The following is a 24,212-nucleotide window of genomic DNA, read 5'->3' as shown; positions in this document are numbered from 1 at the left end:
AACTAACATATTCATCCTGCTGTAACCAGGTTTCTGTTAGGCAGAATAAATCAATATGTTGATCAATTATTATATCATTTACCAACAGGGACTTAGAAGAGAGAGACCTAATGTTTAATAGACCACATTTAACTGTTTTAGTCTGTGGTGCAGTTGAAGGTGCTATATTATTTTTTCTTTTTGAATTTTTATGCTTAAATAGATTTTTGCTGGTTATTGGTAGTCTGGGAGCAGGCACCGTCTCTACGGGGATGGGGTAATGAGGGGATGGCAGGGGGAGAGAAGCTGCAGAGAGGTGTGTAAGACTACAACTCTGCTTCCTGGTCCCAACCCTGGATAGTCACGGTTTGGAGGATTTAAGAAAATTAGCCAGATTTCTAGAAATGAGAGCTGCTCCATACAAAGTGGGATGGATGCCGTCTCTCCTAACAAGACCAGGTTTTCCCCAGAAGCTTTGCCAATTATCTATGAAGCCCACCTCATTTTTTGGACACCACTCAGACAGCCAGCAATTCAAGGAGAACATGCGGCTAAACATGTCACTCCCGGTCTGATTGGGGAGGGGCCCAGAGAAAACTACAGAGTCCGACATTGTTTTTGCAAAGTTACACACCGATTTAATGTTAATTTTAGTGACCTCCGATTGGCGTAACCGGGTGTCATTACTGCCGACGTGAATTACAATCTTACCAAATTTACGCTTAGCCTTAGCCAGCAGTTTCAAATTTCCTTCAATGTCGCCTGCTCTGGCCCCCGGAAGACAATTGACTATGGTTGCTGGTGTCGCTAACTTCACATTTCTCAAAACAGAGTCGCCAATAACCAGAGTTTGATCCTCGGCGGGTGTGTCGTCGAGTGGGGAAAAACGGTTAGAAATGTGAACGGGTTGGCGGTGTACACGGGGCTTCTGTTTAGGGCTACACTTCCTCCTCACAGTCACCCAGTCAGCCTGCTTTCCCGGCTGCTCGGGATCTGCCAGGGGGGAACTAACGGCGGCTAAGCTACCTTGGTCCGCACCGACTACAGGGGCCTGGCTAACTGTAGAATTTTCCACGGTGCGGAGCCGAGTCTCCAATTCGCCCAGCCTGGCCTCCAAAGCTACGAATAAGCTACACTTATTACAAGTACCATTACTGCTAAAGGAGGCCGAGGAATAACTAAACATTTCACACCCAGAGCAGAAAAGTGCGGGAGAGACAGGAGAAGCCGCCATGCTAAATCGGCTAAGAGCTAGTAGCTACGCTAAGCTAGCGGATTCCTAAAAACACGCAAAGTGAATAATGTGTAAATAATTTAGAGGTGATTCAGCAGAAGGAGTGCTTTAGTTAAGGCACGTAAAGATTACACTGGGAAACAAATCGTAATCTAGATAACTAGATCAATCTAACTGCGCAGATTAAACAGCTAACAGATACAGAAAAACACCGCTGTGCTCCGGAACAGGAAGTGATACAATACCGCAGTGAGAGCCAACCACCAGTAGAGGCAAGCGTATGTATGTTAAAAGTGTGTTGGAGGTTAAGCGAGTGTCTGACAGGGTGATGAGTGTGAAGTTGGAAATTGAAGGGGTGATGATGAATATCATCAGTGCATATGCCCCACAGGTAGGTTGTGAGATGAAGGAGAAAGAAGATTTCTGGAGTGTGTTAGATGAGGTGGTGGAGAGTGTGCCCAAGCATGAAAGAGTGGTGATAGGAGCAGACTTCAATGGGCATGTTGGTGAAGGGAACAGAGGTGATGAGGAAGTAATGGGTAGATATGGTATCAAGGATAGGAATGGGGAAGGACAGATGGTAGTTGCTTTTGCAAAAAGGATGGAAATGGCTGTGGTGAATACCTACTTTAAGAAAAGGGAGGAGCACAGGGTAACATATAAGAGTGGAGGAAGGTGCACACAGGTGGACTACATTCTTTATAGGAGATGCAAGCTAAAAGAAATCAGACTGTAAGGTGGTAGCAGGAGAGAGTGTCACTAGACAGCACAGGATGGTTGTTTGTAGGATGACTTTAGAGGTAAAGAAGAAGAAGAGAGTGAGAGCTCAACAAAGGATCAGATGGTGGAAGCTGAAGGAGGAAGACTGTTGTGTGAAATTTAGCGAGCAGGTGAGAGAAGCACTGGTTGGAGGAGAAGCAATTTTGGACAACTGGAAAAGTACTGCAGATGTGGTGAGGGAGACAGCTAGGACAGTACTGGGTATGACATCTGGACAGTGGAAGGAAGACAAGGAGACTTCGTGGTGGAATGAAGAGGTCCAGGAAAGCATAAGGAGAAAGAGGTTGGCGAAAAAGTTTTGAGATAGTCGGAGAGATGAAGAAAGTAGACAGGAGTACAAGGAGATGCGGTGTAAGGCAAAAAGAGAAGTGGCAAAAGCGAAGGAAAAGGCATATTGCGAGCTGTACAAGAAGTTGAATAGTAAGGAAGGAGAAAAGGACTTGTACTGATTGGCCAGACAAAGGGACAGAGGTGGAAAGGATGTGCAGCAGGTTAGGGTGGTAAAAGATGCACATGGTAATGTGCTGACAAGTGAGGAGTGTGTGCTGAGAAGGTGGAGGGAATATTTTGAAGAGTTGATGAATAAAGAAAATAAGCGAGAGAAAAGGCTGGATGATGTGGTGATAGTAAATCAGGAAGTAAAAGAGTTTAGCAAGGAAGAAGTGAGGGCTGCTATGAAGAGGATGAAGAGTGGAAAGGCAGTTTGTCCAGATGACATTCCAGTGGAGGCATGGAAATGTCTAGGAGAGATGGCAGTAGAGTTTCTAACCAGATTGTTTAATAAAATCTTGGAAAGTGAGAGGATGCCTGAGGAGTGGAGACGAAGTGTGCTGGTTCCTATTTTCAAGAACAAGGGTGATGTGCAGAGCTGCAGTAACTAAAGAGGCATAAAGCTGATCAGCCACAGCATGAAGTTATGGGAAAGAGTAGTAGAAGCTAGGCTTAGAAAACAGGTGATCTGTGAGCAGCAATATGGTTTCATGCCGAGAAAGAGCACTACAGATGCAATGTTTGCTCTGAGAATACTGTTGGAAAAGTACAGAGGAGGACAGAAAGAGTTACATTGTGTGTTTGTGGACTTAGAAAAAGCTTATGATAGGGTGCCAAGAGAAGAGTTGTGGCATTGTATGAGGAAGTCTGGAGTGGCAGAGAAGTATGTTAGGGTAGTGCAGGACATGTACAAGAATAGTGTGACAGCGGTGAGATGCGCAGTCGGAATGACAGACTCATTCAAGGTGGAGGTGGGATTACACCAATGATCAGCTCTGAGTCCTTTCTTGTTTGCAGTGGTGATGGACAGGTTGACAGATGAGATCAGACAGGAGTCCCCATGGACTATGATGTTTGCAGATGACATAGTGATCTGTAGTGAGAGTAGAGCGCAAGTTGAGTCTAGTCTGGAGAATCAAATCAAAATCAAATCAATTTTATTTATATAGCACCAAATCACAACAAACAGTTGCCCCAAGGCGCTGATCCGAATTGGGAGCTGGTTCCAGAGGAGAGGAGCCTGAAAGCTGAAGGCTCTGCCTCCCATTCTACTCTTACAAACCCTAGGAACTACAAGTAAGCCTGCAGTCTGAGAGCGAAGTGCTCTGTTGGGGTGATATGGTACTATGAGGTCCCTAAGATAAGATGGGACCTGATTATTCAAAACCTTATAAGTAAGAAGAAGAATTTTAAATTCTATTCTAGAATTAACAGGAAGCCAATGAAGAGAGGCCAATATGGGTGAGATATGCTCTCTCCTTCTAGTCCCTGTCAGTACTCTAGCTCAGTGATTTTCAACCTTTTTTGAGCCACGGCACCCTTTTTATATTTACAAAATCCTGCGGCACACCACTGTCATGTGTCACGTGTCACACACTACTAACTCGACTGTCTCTACACGGTGCGTTAGCACGTTAGCAACACGTGCGGTACAGATATGACGTAACATAGTATACTATAGTCATGGAGCTGTATATAAGAACTAGAGAGCGCAGTCCCATTGCTGCACACTAAACGAAAACGTCCCTTCATGGACAGCAACATGACGTCTCCTAACCGGGCAAAATATTGATGAAGTACCCGGATGTTAATGCATTTTCATTGGAGATTCGCGACTGAACAGACTCAGAAAAATGCTCGCAAAATACGTGTTAAAATGCCATTTTGTCCTGGATATCGAGCCAGTAAAATTAAATTACATTAAATTATGTCAGGAAAGTGTTAAACTTACTCTGACACACACACATTCACAAATATTAGTGTTGAAAGTTACACGGATCTGCGCTGTTAAGCTACGCTGCTCGGCTGAGCTGCTGCTGCTGTGTTCAACGCAGCGTGGCTCCTAAAACCATTACAATACTTTTATATATATTTTTACACAGTTATCCTTTATTGACCGAGTTTCATTCATGAAGTCAGTGGTGTGTGTGTGCACATCTCTGTGTGTGTGGCAGCACAGCGCGGGTCATTAATCTCATTATTTTAAGGTGCAAAAAAAAAAAACTCCCCAGTGTTGTCGAACAATTTTTAGTCACTAACGACAAGAATTTTAACTAGACATTGGTCTAGCAGTGGAAAATATCAACTAGACATAAGTGAAATTAATGATCCGTGTCATCGGGCGACACAGGTACAGCAGGAGACATACAGCTGTTTATCATCCAAATATCACGGTCAACATGACAACAATAACCAAAACCACTTACTTATGGAAGGAAATATTGTCTCCCTTGTTCCTCCGTTTGTGACTTTGCCAACATGCGCAGCTTTCCGGCATATTCCACCTGTTTCTTGACGAGACTAAGTGAACTTCTGTGCACACAAATCACTAACTTGCCCGGAATTAAAATGGCGATCACGCCTCCTTGTCGGCACACGACTCGGCGCTACTGCGCACTTTGCTGCCATCTACTGGAATAAAAGAGCATTACATCATTTGCCACACTATTACAGCACATACACCCGATAATGGTGATATTTGATAACTGCCCACGGCACCCCTGACGATCGATCACGGCACCCTAGGGTGCCGTGGCACCCCGGTTGAGAATCACTGCTCTAGCTGCAGCATTTTGATTTAAGTGAAGGCTTTTCAGGGAACTTTTAGGACAACCTGATAATAATGAATTACAATAGTCCAGCCTAGAGGAAATAAATGCATGAATTAGTTTTTCAGCATCACTCTGAGACAAGACCTTTCTAAACTCAACAAAAATATAAACGCAACACTTTTGGTTTTGCTCCAATTTTGTATGAGATGAACTCAAAGATCTAAAACTTTTTCCACATACACAATATCACCATTTCCCTCAAATATTGTTCACAAACCAGTCTAAATCTGTGATAGTGAGCACTTCTCCTTTGCTGAAATAATCCATCCCACCTCACAGGTGTGCCATATCAAGATGCTGATTAGACACCATGATTACTGCACAGGTGTGCCTTAGACTGCCCACAATAAAAGGCCACTCTGAAAGGTGCAGTTTTGTTTTATTGGGGGGGGGATACCAGTCAGTATCTGGTGTGACCACCATTTGCCTCATGCAGTGCAACACATCTCCTTCGCATCATCCGTGAAGAGAACACCTCTCCAACGTGCCAAACGCCAGCGAATGTGAGCATTTGCCCACTCAAGTCGGTTACGACGACGAACTGGAGTCAGGTCGAGACCCCGATGAGGACGACGAGCATGCAGATGAGCTTCCCTGAGACGGTTTCTGACAGTTTGTGCAGAAATTCTTTGGTTATGCAAACCGATTGTTTCAGCAGCTGTCCGAGTGGCTGGTCTCAGACAATCTTGGAGGTGAACATGCTGGATGTGGAGGTCCTGGGCTGGTGTGGTTACACGTGGTCTGCAGTTGTGAGGCTGGTTGGATGTACTGCCAAATTCTCTGAAACGACTTTGGAGACGGCTTATGGTAGAGACATGAACATTCAATACACGAGCAACAGCTCTGGTTGACATTCCTGCTGTCAGCATGCCAATTGCACGCTCCCTCAAATCTTGCGACATCTGTGGCATTGTGCTGTGTGATAAAACTGCACCTTTCAGAGTGGCCTTTTATTGTGGGCAGTCTAAGGCACACCTGTGCACTAATCATGGTGTCTAATCAGCATCTTGGTATGGCACACCTGTGAGGTGGGATGGATTATCTCAGCAAAGGAGAAGTGCTCACTATCACAGATTTAGACTGGTTTGTGAACAATATTTGAGAGAAATGGTGATATTGTGTATGTGGAAAAAGTTTTAGATCTTTGAGTCCATCTCATACAAAATGGGAGCAAAACCAAAAGTGTTGCATTTATATTTTTGTTGAGTGTAGTTTTAGAGATATTGCGCAAATGCAAAAAAGCAGTCCTACATATTTGTTTAATATGTGCATTGAATGACATATCCTGATCAAAAATGACTCCAAGATTTCTCACAGTATTACTAGAGGTCAGGGTAATGCCATCCAGAGTAAGGATCTGGTTAGACACCATGTTTCTAAGATTTGTTGGGCCAAGTACAATAACGTCAGTTTTATCTGAGTTTAAAAGCAGGAAATTAGAGGTCATCCATGTCTTTATGTCTGTAAGACAATCCTGCAGTTTAGCTAATTGGTGTGTGTCCTCTGGCTTCATGGATAGATAAAGCTGGGTATCATCTGCGTAACAATGAAAATTTAAGCAATGCTGTCTAATAATACTGCCTAAGGGAAGCATGTATAAAGTGAATAAAATTGGTCCTAGCACAGAACCTTGTGGAACTCCATAATTAACTTTAGTCTGTGAAGAAGATTCCCCATTTACATGAACAAATTGTAATCTATTAGACAAATATGATTCAAACCACCGCAGCGCAGTGCCTTTAATACCTGTCGCGCTGATCAGCTGTTTGTCATTTGTGCTGATCAGGGCGGAACTGTCGGCCGGTTAGCGCGCGTACCCGGGCCCTTTATAGGGGCGGACTTTATTCATACCGGATGTTACTGTAGCGACAAGTAGTGGTTGTGGGGCGAGTTTTAAGTTATGCTCGTTCCGATTGACTTTAAACAACTGCGTGTGTACCCGCAAATAATGTGTGAAAGGCAGCCGGTAAGATTTTTGTGTATTAATATGATCACACTGTTGGGCGTCTTTACTTCTGCCCCACGTCGCTACTCGCGCTTGTGAAGGCGCTGTGGGCAACATGGGGCGTTGTTCGTGTGTAGTTTGGATGGGACGATTCGTAGATACTTGTTTGTACGAAAGGGGATTTTTTGTGTATGTGGTGTGGGCGTGAATATTCACTTAAATTCACGTGCATTGAAGCTGCAAGCCGCTTGGCTGCGGGCTTATGTTTTTAAATTATGATTTTTGATTGTTATTTTATAGTTTGATAATATAAGCTGCTGATTATTTATTGTGTAATGAGTAATTTGTTCAATCGTGTGGCTGCATCAATCAGTAATGATAATGAGGACAATAATTTGGTGTTGGCGGCTTTTATATGTATTTTAGGAAATGAAATTGATTAAATGATAAGGTACGTGTCGCTAAATTAATTTAAGTTAGTTATTTGGAAATGGTTTATGGTATATTATATTTACAGTTGTGTATGTATGTGTGTTTTAAGGTTTTTTACCTGGTGGCATCAAAGCAAAACCCAATAAACAAGAAGTGGGAAATGTTACAGCGTCATCTGAGTAAAACATCTGCTGCATGATTAAGGAATTGCGGGTGAAATCCCTTCAAGCGTGGGGCGCAGTAAAATAAGGAATAACGCTTGACAATACCTATGGCATGCTCTAATCTCTGTAATAAAATTTTATGGTCAACAGTATCAAAAGCAGCACTGAGGTCTAACAGAACAAGCACAGAGATGAGTCCACTGTCCGAAGCCATAAGAAGATCATTTGTAACCTTCACTAATGCTGTTTCTGTACTATGATAAATTCTAAAACCTGACTGAAACTCTTCAAATAGACCATTCCTCTGCAGATGATCAGTTAGCTGTTTTACAACTACCCTTTCAAGAATTTTTGAGAGAAAAGGAAGGTTGGAGATTGGCCTATAATTAGCTAAGATAGCTGGGTCAAGTGATGGCTTTTTAAGTAATGGTTTAATTACTGCCACCTTAAAAGCCTGTGGTACATAGCCAACTAACAAAGATAGATTGATCATATTTAAGATCGAAGCATTAAATAATGGTAGGGCTTCCTTGAGCAGCCTGGTAGGAATGGGGTCTAATAAACATGTTGATGGTTTGGATGAAGTAACTAATGAAAATAACTCAGACAGAACAATCGGAGAGAAAGAGTCTAACCAAATACCGGCATCACTGAAAGCAGCCAAAGATAACGATATATCTTTGGGATGGTTATGAGTAATTTTTTCTCTAATAGTTAAAATTTTATTAGCAAAGAAAGTCATGAAGTCATTACTAGTTAAAGTTAAAGGAATACTCGGCTCAATAGAGCTCTGACTCTTTGTCAGCCTGGCTACAGTGCTGAAAAGAAACCTGGGGTTGTTCTTATTTTCTTCAATTAGTGATGAGTAGTAAGATGTCCTAGCTTTACGAAGGGCTTTTTTTATAGAGCAACAGACTCTTTTTTTCCAGGCTAAGTGAAGATCTTCTAAATTAGTGAGACGCCATTTCCTCTCCAACTTACGGGTTATCTGCTTTAAGCTGCGAGTTTGAGTTATACCACAGAGTCAGGCACTTCTGATTTAAGGCTCTCTTTTTCAGAGGAGCTACAGCATCCAGAGTTGTCCTCAATGAGGATATAAAACTATTGATGAGATACTCTATCTCACTCACAGAGTTTAGGTAGCTACTCTGCCCTGTGTTGGTATATGGCATTGGAGAACATAAAGAAGGAATCATATCCTTAAACCTAGTTACAGCACTTTCTGTAAGACTTCTACTGTAATGAAACTTATTCCCCACTGCTGGGTAGTCCATCAGAGTAAATGTAAATGTTATTAAGAAATGATCAGACAGAAGGGGGTTTTCAGGGAATACTGTTAAGTCTTCAATTTCCATACCATAAGTCAGAACAAGATCTAAGGTATGATTAAATTGGTGGGTGGACTCATTTACATTTTGAGCAAAGCCAATTGAGTCTAACAATAGATTAAATGCAGCGTTGAGGCTGTCATTCTCAGCATCTGTGCGGATGTTAAAATCGCCCACTATAATTATCTTATCTGAGCTAAGCACTAAGTCAGACAAAAGGTCCGAAAATTCACAGAGAAACTCAGTAACGACCAGGTGGACGATAGATAACAACAAATAAATCTGGTTTTTGGGACTTCCAATTTGGATGGACAAGACTAAGAGTCAAGCTTTCAAATTAATTAAAGCTCTGTCTGGGTTTTTGATTAATTAATAAGCTGGATTGGAAGATTGCTGCTAATCCTCCGCCTCGGCTCGTGCTACGAGCATTCTGGCAGTTAGTGTGACTCGGGGGTGTTGACTCATTTAAACTAACATATTCATCCTGCTGTAACCAGGTTTCTGTAAGGCAGAATAAATCAATATGTTGATCAATTATTATATTATTTACTAACAGGGACATAGAAGAGAGAGATCTAATGTTTAATAGACCACATTTAACTGTTTTAGTCTGTGGTGCAGTTGAAGGTGCTATATTATTTTTTTCTTTTTGAATTTTTATGGTTAAATAGATTTTTACTGGTTATTGGTGGTCTGGGAGCAGGCACCGTCTCTACGGGGATGGGGTAATGAGGGGATGGCAGGGGGAGAAAAGCTGCAGAGAGGTGTGTAAGACTACAACTCTGCTTCCTGGTCCCAACCCTGGATAGTCACAGTTTGGAGGATTTAAGAAAATTGGCCAGATTTCTAGAAATGAGAGCTGCTCCATCCAAAGTGGGATGGATGTCGTCTCTCCTAACAAGACCAGCTTTTCCCCAGAAGCTTTGCCAATTATCTATGAAGCCCACCTCATTTTTTGGACACCACTCAGACAGCCAGCAATTCAGGGAGAACATGCGGCTAAACATGTCACTCCCGGTCCAATTGAGGAGGGGCCCAGAGAAAAATACAGAGTCCGACATTGTTTTTGCAAAGTTACACACCGATTTAATGTTAATTTTAGTGACTTCCGATTGGCGTAACCAGGTGTCATTACTGCCGACGTGAATTACAGTCTTACCAAATTTACGCTTAGCCTTAGCCAGCAGTTTCAAATTTCCTTCAATGTTGCCTGCTCTGGCCCCCGGAAGACATTTGACTATGGTTGCTGGTGTCGCTAACTTCACATTTCTCAAAACAGAGTTGCCAATAACCAGAGTTTGTTCCTCGGCGGATGTGTCACCGAGTGTGGAAAAACGGTTAGAAATGTGAACGGGTTGGCGGTGTACATGGGGCTTCTGTTTAGGACTACGCTTCCTCCTCACAGTCACCCAGTCGGCCTGCTTTCCCAGCTGCTCGGGATCTGCGGGAGGGGAACTAACGGCGGCTAAGCTACCTTTGTCCACACCGACTACAGGGGCCTGGCTAGCTGTAGGATTTTCCAAGGTGCGGAGCCGAATGTCTGGTGGCAAATGCTGTTTATACTGCCATGAACACTGCCATCTACTGGCCAGTAGATGTGTATACCATTTATTTACAAGATTATCACTGGTTGTCATTGAATGAATTTTATGAAAAACTTTAACTCTGACAAAATGCCAGACTTTGCTGTGGTCTTCTACAATTTCCGTCGCTGATTTCCAGTAACTGGTAACAAGCACGGCTTAATGCTGTATTCATGTTAAGCAGCAGACTTTAAAGTGGATGTTCTGTTGTTTTCAATGAGAGGATGACGGGAAAATCTCTTGCACCTTGGCCATACCTGCCGGTAAAAGTAAAAAATAATAATAATTCAAGTTGTGCTTCCGTTAGTGACGAGAACAAACAAGCACCAAGAGATGTGATATTTAAGTGCACAAACACTTTGTTTTATATCAGGAAAACTGGAATAATTTGTGTGCTATTAAGCAGGTAAAACCTGAAGCGATGAAGCTGTAGCATCATTAAAAATTAACTTTCTAAGCAACTGTCAAAGCCAAAGCTTGCTGTTTCAGTGTGACGTACAAAATGCCAAAACTGTATCTTTCAATTAAGTAAATTATTTGTCCCGTTTTTGTTAAGACAGAAAAATGGCCACACCTCATGTTGTCAACTACCATAACAATAATTCTGCTATAATGACCCGTATGATGTTTTTTGTACAGTCACCATGTGAAGGGCGCTTGAAGTCCAGGTTCTTCGTTTGGCTCACAGCATTTCCAGAATCGCAGCAATGTCTCGATATCCATAAAATATCTCACTCATGCCATTGGCCATCACAATCCACTCTACTACCTCTGATATGAATAGGGCGGGGCTACAGACACACGCCCTGCATCCCTACAGGAAGAATCCAAAAGTGGCACACGTTGATTAAGAATGTCTTGCAGTACTACTAGTTTCTGAGAAGTTGTGTATTAAAACTCTAAAGCCCCTCAGACAGAGGGCGTGTGTGTGTGTGTGTGTGTGGCATGCTCTATGCTGTCCGCTTGTACCACCGATTGCGCACCATGTGACCGCTGTTTTGACTTGATGAACATCCTGGTGCTTTCAAGCCTGTCACGCAGACGGCATGTGCGTGGCTAGTTAGTGACATTTAAGGGATGACCGCGCTCCAAATGAAGTTGAGTGGTGAATGTTTTTAATACCTGAATGGGAGGGGCCCAACAATGTAAAATTGTTGATATTTTGTGGAAGTTGTCACCATTTTAATTTTTATGGCACTACTGGGTTAGTAGTGTCAGTACCACAGTGCATTGTTCAGATATTGTTCATATTGCCGGGTTCTGTTGTAGCTGCTGGAGTGTCTGGAAATATCTCGCACCTGTAGCTAGTCTCCTACCTGAATCTACGTCGGTACCAATATACTGTCTGTGGTGCTCAGTCACATGACCGGCATGGATGTCTGGTATAGTCAGTGCAGTCAGGAGCCTTCAAACGTACAGACTGTAAGGATAATAATAATACAATAACATGCTTTTGGAGGGCGGTATGCATTGTCAAGAGGCCCGATGTCCATGCCCAGTCGCCCAGTGTCATTTTGGGCGACGGGTTGGACGGAGGGACTCAGAAAAATGTATACTGCGCGACAACAGCATGTTATTTGCATTATTATCACTTTTTACTAAGATACACAACACGTAACGCATACATAAAAAGTTGGCTCACTTTAACTTTTGCCGTGTCGGCTTGCGCGCGCTGCTCTCCAAATTCGGCAGTGCGTCCTCATGAAGCTGGCTGCTTTAGCTGCTGTTCATTGTTGTACTATCCATGAGAAAATCATCCGGAATATCCATATTGGGACCAACACACACTTCTCGCCTTTTTATGTTTTCCTCTGCGGACAGTTCTTGGGCTGCGCGCTATGACGTCATTTGTTTACGCACAGCGGGCGGGTATAGCCAGATAGCATCGGCGTAAATCTACGATACTGGCCTAGCAACACCTCGGTAAAGTGATAATAATAATGCAATAACATGCTTTTGGCGGGAGGTATGCATTTTCAGAGGCCCGACGTTCATGCCCAGTCGCCCAAAATGGCCGATATTCGCCCAAGTTAGACGTAAATCTACGATACCGGCCTAGCAACGCCTCGGTAAAGTGATAATAATGAGTATATACCTGAGAGATGGCATATACCTCAAGTACTGAAAATCTTCACATCTCAGTTTCTGTTCTTCGCTATTTTGTTCAAAAATGTATTTTAATATTTTTGAGCCATTTGTTAGATTCCTCTGTGCAGTTCTCACAAAACTACTAGCTCCTATTAAGCTATCAGGTATTGTCTGTTTTTAAATATTTCAAGCAGTTTTTATCCAAATAAGTGGAGCTCATATATAACCTCTGACACCTCTGTCAGATTTATCATTTTAAAGTGATTTAATGTGTAGTATAATTTACCTGGCACATTGCGGTTGCTGCATGTGTTCCTCGTGGTACCCGACCCCGTTTCAAGCACCTGGATGTGATCCGTCCCACGGAGTCGACACTGGCACCTTATCGGCGTGTTAGAAAGCGTTCTCTTCAGGTCCCTTGGATTGAGAACCACTACATTCACACTCATCAGCCTGCAGCTCCGTCACACCTGCTGTCTCAGTACAAAACGCACAACTCCAACCCGTGACATTACGACAACAACCCTGTAACAAATAGGGAGGGTTTTCTCCAGTGGGAGGGGCCGGCTGATGACCACACATCAAATTTGATTGGATTACTTGTCTTCTCCAATTAAACTATCAGTATTAGAGAATTAGTATTGATGTAAACAATGCGCCTACTTCAGTTCATCTAAATCCACTATGAACTGGTCAATGGTCTGATTTTTCTTTTTTTTTTTTTTAACTTCATGAATCAGATGTGTGAAGTTGTTGCGCTGGTATTTCCACATCTTCTCTCAAAATGTTCAAAGGTCACCTTGAAACTGTCATATATTCAGAATGGGGAAAGTCCGTTTTAGCGCTCTTTAACTCCTAATTTTTGCTCCTGTACTGTTGCACAACCGGCTTGAGTTGTACCAAAATAAGAAATTCAAACATCAAAACTGCAGATAATTTTCAGCACATGTAAAATTATGCTATGTTAACATGCTAAAAACAGGTGACTTCTTCTTCTACACTGCTCTTTCTGCTCTTGCATGTGGTGCTGCCCCCAGTGGTGAACAAAAAGAGAGCAGAGGAAGCTCCAACGTGCAGCAGCACAAGTGAAAAATACATGAAGATACCCGAGGCCTCATTTATAACTGCTGCACACGTGCACCTAAATGATAACAATTTTAATGCATATGTGACGGTGGCCAGCAGGAGTCGATGTGCAGTAGTAGTCCGTAAACCCTGGATTCTCTGGCCACAAGGCCAGAGCACTGGGTTTTGGCCTTTTGGCTAGAGAGCTCGCCTCACCAGCCGGAGGTTGCAAGTAGGAGGAGTTAAAAAAAAAAAAAACACACAAGAAAGAGCAAGCTGCTACACAAATTAAATGGAAATACATACATGTGTGTGTGTGTGTGTGTGTGTGTGTGTATATGTATATGTATGTATATATATATACACTCAACAAAAATATAAACGCAACACTTTTGGTTTTGCTCCCATTTTGTATGAGATGAACTCAAAGATCTAAAACTTTTTCCACATACACAATATCACCATTTCCCTCAAATATTGTTCACAAACCAGTCTAAATCTGTGATAGTGAGCACTTCTCCTTCGCTGAGATAATCCATCCCACCTCACAGGTGTGCCATAACAAGATGCTGATTAGACACCATGATTAGTGCACAGGTGTGCCTTAGACTGCCCACAATAAAAGGCCACTCTGAAAGGTGCAGTTTTATCACACAGCACAATGCCACAGATGTCGCAAGATTTGAGGGAGCGTGCAATTGGTATGCTGACAGCAGGAATGTCAACCAGAGCTGTTGCTCGTGTATTGAAAGTTCATTTCTCTACCATAAGCCATCTCCAAAGGCATTTCAGAGAATTTGGCAGTACATCCAACCAGCCTCACAACCGCAGACCACGTGTAACCACACCAGCCCAGGACCTCCACATCCAGCATGTTCACCTCCAAGATCGTCTGAGACCAGCCACTCGGACAGCTGCTGAAACAATCGGTTTGCATAACCAAAGAATTTCTGCACAAACTGTCAGAAACCGTCTCAGGGAAGCTCATCTGCATGCTTGTCGTCCTCATCGGAGTCTCGACCTGACTCCAGTTCGTCGTCGTAACCGATTTGAGTGGGCAAATGCTCACATTCGCTGGCATTTGGCACGTTGGAGAGGTGTTCTCTTCACGGATGATGCGAAGGAGATGTGTTGCGCTGCATGAGGCAAATGGTGGTCACACCAGATACTGACTGGTATCCCCCCCAATAAAACAAAACTGCACCTTTCAGAGTGGCCTTTTATTGTGGGCAGTCTAAGGCACACCTGTGCACTAATCATGGTGTCTAATCAGCATTTTGGTATGGCACACCTGTGAGGTGGGATGGATTATCTCAGCGAAGGAGAAGTGCTCACTATCACAGATTTCGACTGGTTTGTGAACAATATTTGAGGGAAATGGTGATATTGTGTATGTGAAAAAAGTTTTAGATCTTTGAGTTCATCTCATACAAAATGGGAGCAAAACCAAAAGTGTTGCGTTTATATTTTTGTTGAGTATATATACATATATATCCATCAGCCTCCGCTCCTCTTTCCATGACAAAAACTCCTGTAACAGTGGAATGTGCCATTCATTTCCAAACTGGACGCTGTGTTTTATCCGGGACGTCGTCTGACTAGCACAGGAATTGTGAAAAGACGTGGACATCAGCACTTTTTCAGCACATTGAGACAGACGTGCGGAGGAATTCCGCGCGTCGCGGCGGTGCCGCATGGCGCAAAGCAACGCCGTGATGAAGCCTCACGGGAAATGTTCTGGCATGTCCAGGCACATCCACAATTTCTCGGATAATCACTCGATGGAAAAACCACCGACAGCTGGCTGAACGCCATCTCAAAGCCGTCCTGTGAGACCAAAACGGAAGTGGTTTTGTCTCGCTCCAGTAGCAAATCCATCGTGACGCGCGAAGCCTCTGCTCGGCTTTCCATGACAAAATCTCTTGTTAAAAGTGAAATCTGCAGGAAAATGGTTGATGTCCAGCTCTTGTGATAACCAGAGAAATGGCACACGATGGTCATGGATCCAGACAGCCATCCGTTTAGAAATAAAATGGTCGTTCAGCCTGTCGATGGCAGCTTCGGAGCGCGGCGCGCCCCACAGCCGCTGGGGGCCATCCTTAAAGCGACAGTAACACTCCTTATTCTCTACCAAGCCCGTAACATTTTCACTGATAGCCAGATAAATTTTTCTAATGGTTTCCAGCTGCCAGTCTCTAACAGTTTCTGAAAAAATTCTGATGGAAAAAAAGCCCAAATCATTCCGCCATTTTCTGGCAATGAAAATCTGACGAGGGGGCTGGACCACTCCTCACTCAAAGCCTGCCGAATGACGCAACCGAAAGGCGTGGAAAAATTCACGCATGCGCACGAGGGTTCAAGCTTGTCTGACGCAATCACACGTGATTCAAATCCATATGGTTTTTGAAAAAATAATAAGGTTGGATACTTTTCTAATAGACCTCGTATGTGTATGTATGTATGTATATGCAAGCTGTGACCCATGCGTATGAACATTTTGGAGATGTTTAAAGTGGGTGTGGCAGCATAACACACATCACATACACAAGTACTGTATTATAAGTAAATTTAAAAATGCTATTATTGTGATAGTGGGCCATAATGAGTCCAGAGGGACTGTTCTGTTAAATATGTAAGACTCCCATCTTACATCAAACCACACATTTAATATTTCAATTCACCGTAGCTGCTGAAGTGTAAATACGAGGTCTGTTAGAAAAGTATCCGACCTTTTTATTTTTTTCAAAAACCATATGGATTTGAATGACATGTGATTGCATCAGCCAAGCTTGAACCTTCGTGTGCATGCATGAGTTTTTTCACGCCTGTCGGTTGCGTCATTCGCCTGTGAGCAGGCTTTGTGTGAGCAGTGGTCCACCCCTCTTGTCAGATTTTTATTGCAAATAAATGTCTGAACGATTTGGAGCTTTGCTGCATCAAATGTTTCCAGAAACTGTGAGAGACCTCCAGGTGGACACCATTCAGAAAATTCAGATGGCTTTCAGGGACGATTTTATGGGGATTACACAGATTAAGGAGTGCTCCAGCCGGTTTAAAGACCACCCACAGCTGCTGAGAGCGCGCTGCGCTCCGAGCGCCGATTGACAGGCTGAATCAACCAGATCATTTCCAACGTGAAGACTTTGTTCATCCAGGACGTCGTCTGACTTACACAAAATGGCAGGAGACGTGGACATCAGTACTTTTTCGGCACATTCCACTGTTACCGGAGTTTTTTCATGGAAAGAGAAGCGGAGGGACGCGCCACGGAGCCGTTCATGGTGCGGGACAAAACCACCTCCGTGTTGGTCTCACAGGATGGCTTAAAGGTGGATTTCAGACGGCTGTTGGTGGCTTTTCAGTTGTGTGACTATCCGAGAAATTGTGGATGAGCCTGGACATGCCAGAACATGTCCTGTGAGGCTTCATCACGGCGTTGCTTTGCGCCATGCGGCACTGCCGCGATGCGCGGAATTCCTCCGCTCCTCTTTCCATGACAAAAACTCTTGTAACATTGGAATGTGCCGTTCATTTCCACACTGGACGCTGTGTTTTATCCGGGACGTCGTCAGTACTTTTTCGGCACATTGAGACAGACGTGCAGTGCCGCATGGCGCAAAGCAACGCCGTGATGAAGCCTCACAGGACATGTTCTGGCATGTCCAGGCTCATCCAAAATTTCTTGGATAGTCACACGACTGAAAAACCACTGAAAGCCATCTGAAAGCCGTCCTGTGAGACCAACACAGAGGTGCTTTTGTCCCGCGCCATGAACGGCTCTGTGGCGCATCCCTCCGCTTCTTTCCATGGAAAAAAACTTCTGTAACAGTGGAATGTGCCGAAAAAGTACTGATGTCCACGTCTCCTGCCATTTTTGTGTAAGTCAGACGACGTCCCGGATCAACAAAGGCTTCACGTTGGAAATGATCTGGTTGTTTCAGCCTGTTGATCGGCGCTCGGAGTGCGCTGCGCTCTCAGACGCTGTGGGCGGTCTTTAAACCGGCTGGAGCACTCCTTAATCTGTGTAATCCCCATAAAATTGTCCCTGAAAGCCATCTGAATTTTCCGAATGGTGTCCACCTGGAGGTCTCTCACAGTTTCTGGAAAAAAATTGATGCTGCAAAGCTCCAAATCGTTCAGACATTTATTTGCAATAAAAATCCTACGAGAGGGGTGGACCACTGCTCACACAAAGCCTGCTCACAGGCGAATGACGCAACCGACAGGCGTGAAAAGGTGTACAAAGGTTCAAGCTTGGCTGATGCAATCACACGTGATTCAAATCCATATGGTTTTGAAAACAATAGAACAGACCTCGTATATTAGTGGTGGATGTACGTGGCTTATCGCCATCATTTGGATAAAGTCCTGCCTGTTGTACTGGTATGAAACAAGTGAAAATCATTTCCTTCCTGTAATTTCATATTAAAATGGGCCCACATGGTTTTTGTTGTTCAGATTTCATTATGTGTGACTTTACTTTTCTCATAAAGACAGCTGGTCGATTATATCACAGCTGCACAAAGGGTTCTCGGGCAATTGTAATGACAAATAATAGCAGTTGTGTTCTTTGGAAAGTTTCATTCTATACTCAACAAAAATATAAACGCAACACTTTTGGTTTTGCTCCCATTTTGTATGAGATGAACTCAAAGATCTAAAACTTTTTCCACATACACAATATCACCATTTCCCTCAAATATTGTTCACAAACCAGTCTAAATCTGTGATAGTGAGCACTTCTCCTTTACTGAGATAATCCATCCCACCTCACAGGTGTGCCATATCAAGATGCTGATTAGACACCATGATTAGTGCACATGTGTGCCTTAGACTGCCCACAATAAAAGGCCACTCTGAAAGGTGCAGTTTTGTTTTATTGGGGGGGGGGATACCAGTCAGTATCTGGTGTGACCACCATTTGCCTCATGCAGTGCAACACATCTCCTTGGCATCATCTGTGAAGAGAACACCTCTCCAACGTGCCAAACGCCAGCGAATGTGAGCATTTGCCCACTCAGGTCGGTTACGACGACGAACTGGAGTCAGGTCGAGACCCCGATTAGGACGACGAGCATGCAGATGAGCTTCCCTGAGACGGTTTCTGACAGTTTGTGCAGAAATTCTTTGGTTATGCAAACCGATTGTTTCAGCAGCTGTCCGAGTGGCTGGTCTCAGACGATCTTGGAGGTGAACATGCTGGATGTGGAGGTCCTGGGCTGGTGTGGTTACACGTGGTCTGCGGTTGTGAGGCTGGTTGGATGTACTGCCAAATTCTCTGAACGCCTTTGGAGACGGCTTATGGTAGAGAAATGAACATTCAATACACGAGCAACAGCTCTGGTTGACATTCCTGCTGTCAGCATGCCAATTGCACGCTCCCTCAAATCTTGCGATATCTGTGGCATTGTGCTGTGTGATAAAACTGCACCTTTCAGAGTGGCCTTTTATTGTGGGCAGTCTAAGGCACACCTGTGCACTAATCATGGTGTCTAATCAGCATCTTGATATGGCACACCTGTGAGGTGGGATGGATTATCTCAGCAAAGGAGAAGTGCTCACTATCACAGATTTAGACTGGTTTGTGAACAATATTTGAGGGAAATGGTGATATTGTGTATGTGGAAAAAGTTTTAGATCTTTGAGTTCATCTCATACAAAATGGGAGCAAAACCAAAAGTGTTGCGTTTATATTTTTGTTGAGTGAGCTTGTTAAAGTTTTTCTTCTCCTATAATTCAATCAAAATTTAGAAGAAAAAAACCGTGTGGGACCATAAGTGACTGGTCATTATGAGTGGTTGGGACCTTTTGGACTTCATATGTGTGCTTGAATGCCCATGAGGTGTTTTGTGTTGAACATTTGTGGTTGAATGTGGGCATGTTGAGGGCATAACATGAGGCAGATCCAGGCAGTGTGTGACTTCTAAAGGCTGTTTATTTTGGTTTCAGGTGTGCGTACAAACTGTTTCGTCAATCTGTTTGTTGTTGTTGTTGTTGTCTTCCCTCCTTCCCATACCCCATGTTTGCCTTTAGTTCCTATGTATACTTTTAGTAAGAATCCTCTGTAATGTTTTATAAATGAGACCCCTGGTCTTTTATGAAATATATATTTGAAGTTTACCAGTCTTACCTTTGTCTTATTGGAATTTATCTTGGAAAATGAATGACTACAATAAACAATTGGATGGAACTGCATCATATCTCATGGAATTGTTCCATAATTTAAAAAAAAAAAAAAATCATTATTGCTGAATGTGTCATAATTATTCCATCATTTTAAAGGTAGAGAACCACATCTTGAATAAATGTATGAAAAACAAATCTGCATTATTTGAATACTTTTGGTGTACACGGACAGATGGTGCCACATTTTAAACATGGACACAAGATGGTAAAAAAGCAGATGCTTTATTAAAATATAGAGCTATATAAACAGAAAAGTAGCTAGATATAGAGAACAGTTTGATTCTGGATAATTGAATTAAATTACTCATCAACTGCTTGAAAGTACACAGTGTAGTGTGTTTATTATGTTTGGTTATAAAACATTATAATGTAAATGAATCCCTGCATAGTATATTGTAATATGACACTAGGATAAATAATGTAAATGTTTTCCTGAATTACTTCCATTTTCTAGCTCTGTGTGTGTGTGTGTGTGTGTTTTTTACTAGTAGCGGTAATGCAGCTGTACTGTGTGCTCCGTGTAGTAAAGGGCCACCCGACCAATGCTCCACACCACATGAATGTGGCAGGTTTTCAGTTTAGATTTGCAGCAAGTAGAAGCCTGTCTTTTCCACTGTGCTGGCAGGCAAATACCAGAACCAACTGGTTCTATATGATGTTTTTTTTCCCCCAACACTGGACGCATGAGCACAGCGTTCACATAGGAGCTTTAAACATGCCTGAATGAGTAGCAGTCATTAGAGTGCATACCTCTGCGGAGGCCCAAAACACTGTCAGGCTTGTGCAGCTCAGAATCTTGTGTACTTGAGCACTTATGCCTGGTTCGCACAGCAAGATTTTAAAATTGTGCTTAGGTTTTCAATACCTGAGATCCCACACATGACATTTCAATTCAGTTTCAATTTATTAGGGCCCGAGTAGGAAAAAGTCCTACGAGGACCCTATTGTAATTGCGCTGTTTATTTCTTTACACTTTTCAAATCCAAATTTCGGCCCTTTCCCATGCTCAAAAACTCACCAAACTTTGCAGTATGGTCCGGTCACATCTGAAATTTGATATTTTCGGGGTCGCGCACAAGGTCAAAGCAAAATCGCGAAATAGCACCCCCTAGAAATTTTCAAAAACCCCTCTGCATAGGGGTCTTTCGTCATAGCCTCACGAAATTCGGTAGACATATTTACCATGCTAGGACGCACAAAAAAGTCTCATACCATCATGGTGAAATGCCGACAGGAAGTCGTCCATTTTGATTTTAAGTTTCGATTTTTAGCTATTTTTTGCCATTTTTGGCTATTTCCACTACTTACATTTGAACAAACTCATCCTAGGGATTTCATCCAATCGTCTTCAAATTTGGTGAACATCATCATGACCCAATGGCGATCAAAAGTTATCAAAATAATGTAATGAGGTCAAATGGCGTGGCTGCTAGGGTTCGTCAAACTTTGACGAGCTTTTTGGAGCACGCCGTTTCACTTTGAAAGGCTGTCACTCCCACATACTTCACCGTAGATCCTTCAAACTTGCTGGACATGATGAGGGCTCCGCCCTGAACGTCTGCATATATTTTAGTTTATATTGCACCAAATCACAACAAAGCTGCCTCAAGGTGCTTTACACAAGTAAGGTTTAACCTTGTCAACCCCTAGAGCAGCTCCCTCTGATATTGAGGAAGAAACCTCAAGCAGACCAGACTCAGAGGGGTGACCCCCCTCTTAGGCCATTCTAACAGTGGCAAGTTTTACAAAACAGAACATAAACAAACAACAAGAGGTGAATTTGATAAGAAGTCCATGCAGGCGTCCATTCCACAGGCAGGGGCCATCTATTAAAATGATTAAAAAATCATAGCTATAACAGTTTTGGTCGTACAGTGTGTGTGTGCAGCCACATGGTAAAGACAACACACCTGACGTCCTTCCTAGAAGATTAGGACACTTTTAACACACACACACAGCAGGAATATCTGAAAAGATGATCTTTAGCGCCATCATGATAGTCGGGGCAAGGGCTGCAGCTGTCGATTATTTTAGTAATCAAGTATTCTATCGATTCTTCTGGTGATTAATCGGATAGAAAGTACTCTTGCATTTTAAACATCAATAGTCCAGGGCTCTCCCTACTAAGTAATGGCACAATATCACTGTGCCAGTGTTGACATTTTGCTGAAAGGGCGATAGGATGTGGTTTCTGTTTTTTTCCCCCAAACTTGTAAAATTTAACCATTTTTGGTTTTTTATTTATTTATTTATTTATTTTAAATGTTGGTGGACTGGGTCCCTGCGTTAATTTCTTTTTAATCCCTCTTCCTCTGCAGTTTAGCAAATGCATTTCAGCTGGAGGTTTGAACATGCAAGCCATCAGTTTTTTTTTTGTTTTTTTTTTTAGTTAGTGTTTGTGAAGTGTTGTGTGTTGCCCAAAAAAGGGGAAAATAAAAAAGTGAAATGCTCAATGCGAGTTTGAGCAAAACGCAGAAGAAAAGAGTGGACTTTTGCTGAGACACCGAAGAATCACATCGTCATCCTGCAGGAACTAGGAATCCATTTTCAACGGATGTCTGATAATTGTTTTCTAAAGGTGTATTTGGCACTTCCCAATTCTTGCTGAAAGTTTTTTTTCCTTTTTATGCTCTGGGTCGCCACAGCAGATCCCATCTGCTGTTGACGTGACACATCTTTTACACTGGATGCCCTTCCTGACACGACTCCACATTACATGGAGAATGGCTGCAGGTGGTGTTGAACCACAAACCTTATGTTTTTGAAGACGTGTTACTGAGCACTTGGCCACCATGCATGTGATTTATTTTCACTGACGATGGGACAGATCACATATGTGCTGGGGCCTTGAAAAACATTTGTAAAACAGCCGACAAACAAACAAAATGGAGGAAAACAAGTTTGCAGGAAGATCAGGAACATGTGAGCTGTCAGTTCTTAAAGTCCACGTGAGGTGGACTTTAAGAGGTTTAGGGGAGGTGATGGTCTAGTGGTTAAGGTGTTGGGCTTGAGTCCAGAAGATCATGGGTTCAAATCCCTGCCTGACTGGAAAATCACTCAGGGCCCTTGGGCAAGGCCTTTAATCCCCTATTGCTCCCAGTGTGTACTGAGCGCCTTGTATGGCAGCACCCTGACATTGGGGTGAATGTGAGGCATAATTGTAAAGTGCTTTGAGCGTCTGATTGCAGATGGAAAGCGCTATATAATGCAGTCCATTTACATAGATTGAACAGCAACATCACAGCTTTAGTTTGTCTGATTTGTAACTGTGGTTAATTGTTACATCTCTAGTGGCAGTTATGCAAATTTAAAAACTTATACAGGAGTAAAATGCGACTGAGTTAGCTGGAATTTAAACCACTGCATTCTCTGTGTTTTTTCTGTTTTAGGCTTTTATTTTTTATTTTGCTGTCATTGTTACTCATAGTGAAAAGAGGAGCAGCATGACACCTAAAGGACAAGGATCTCCACAGGTTTGTACTCTCCCATCACTTACTATAAACCAGTGTCGTCTTTCCATCGCAAGAGACCAAAATGTCCCGTTTTTGTCGTTCCATAAGATTCTAAAAGCCAGAAGCTACAAGTCTGATATTGAAACTTGTAGTTATCAGAGTTGAGCAAATGTTTCCTCTCTATACTTCGTTACAACTGCAGAACAGCAATGGACAAATGAGGCTTCATGAAGCATTTTTTTTCTGACCACTAGATGGCAGCCTATCTAAGACAGTTTCTTTACAAAACATTCTCATCTATATGTTAAGAGTGAAGTGGCCTCGGTTGACTTCGATCACTGAGAAACTGTGGAGAGTCCTTTGGCATGCTTATGTATTTGGGCCAAGGATGAACGCCGCCAAAACAAAGTTGAGAGAACAAATATTTTTGGAGGAATTAGGAATGTTGGGTAACAACAGTAAACAATGGCCAGTTGCGAAACTAAATGTGCCAAATAATAAAAACAATTATTCACAAAACTATAGCCGAGGACAACCTGTCCTTTCATTATGCAGATGATCTGTGTTTGAGGACTAATGGAAGCGATGCTTTGTCATCATTATTTAATTGTATTCATGATGTAAAGCAGTAGCTGTTTCAGAATGTCTTTTACCTGAATGATGGTAAAACAGACCATTGCGTTTGGACATTCTGGCATGCTGAATGCTGCAGTGTCAAAATTTGGAGTTCTAGCTAATTATGTAAAACCAGCTGTCAAGAATTTGTTCTTGATATTTGACAGCTGTTTAAGGTTCAGTCAACAGATAAACTCTGTTGTCAAAGCAAGTTTTTTTTTTTTTTTTACATCTTCTGGCTAAAGTAAAGTCCTTTCTCA

Source organism: Thalassophryne amazonica, chromosome 5 (genome assembly GCF_902500255.1).
Source record: "Thalassophryne amazonica chromosome 5, fThaAma1.1, whole genome shotgun sequence".
Classification (NCBI taxonomy): Eukaryota; Metazoa; Chordata; class Actinopteri; order Batrachoidiformes; family Batrachoididae; genus Thalassophryne; species Thalassophryne amazonica.
Note: the sequence above shows the minus strand (reverse complement) of the source record.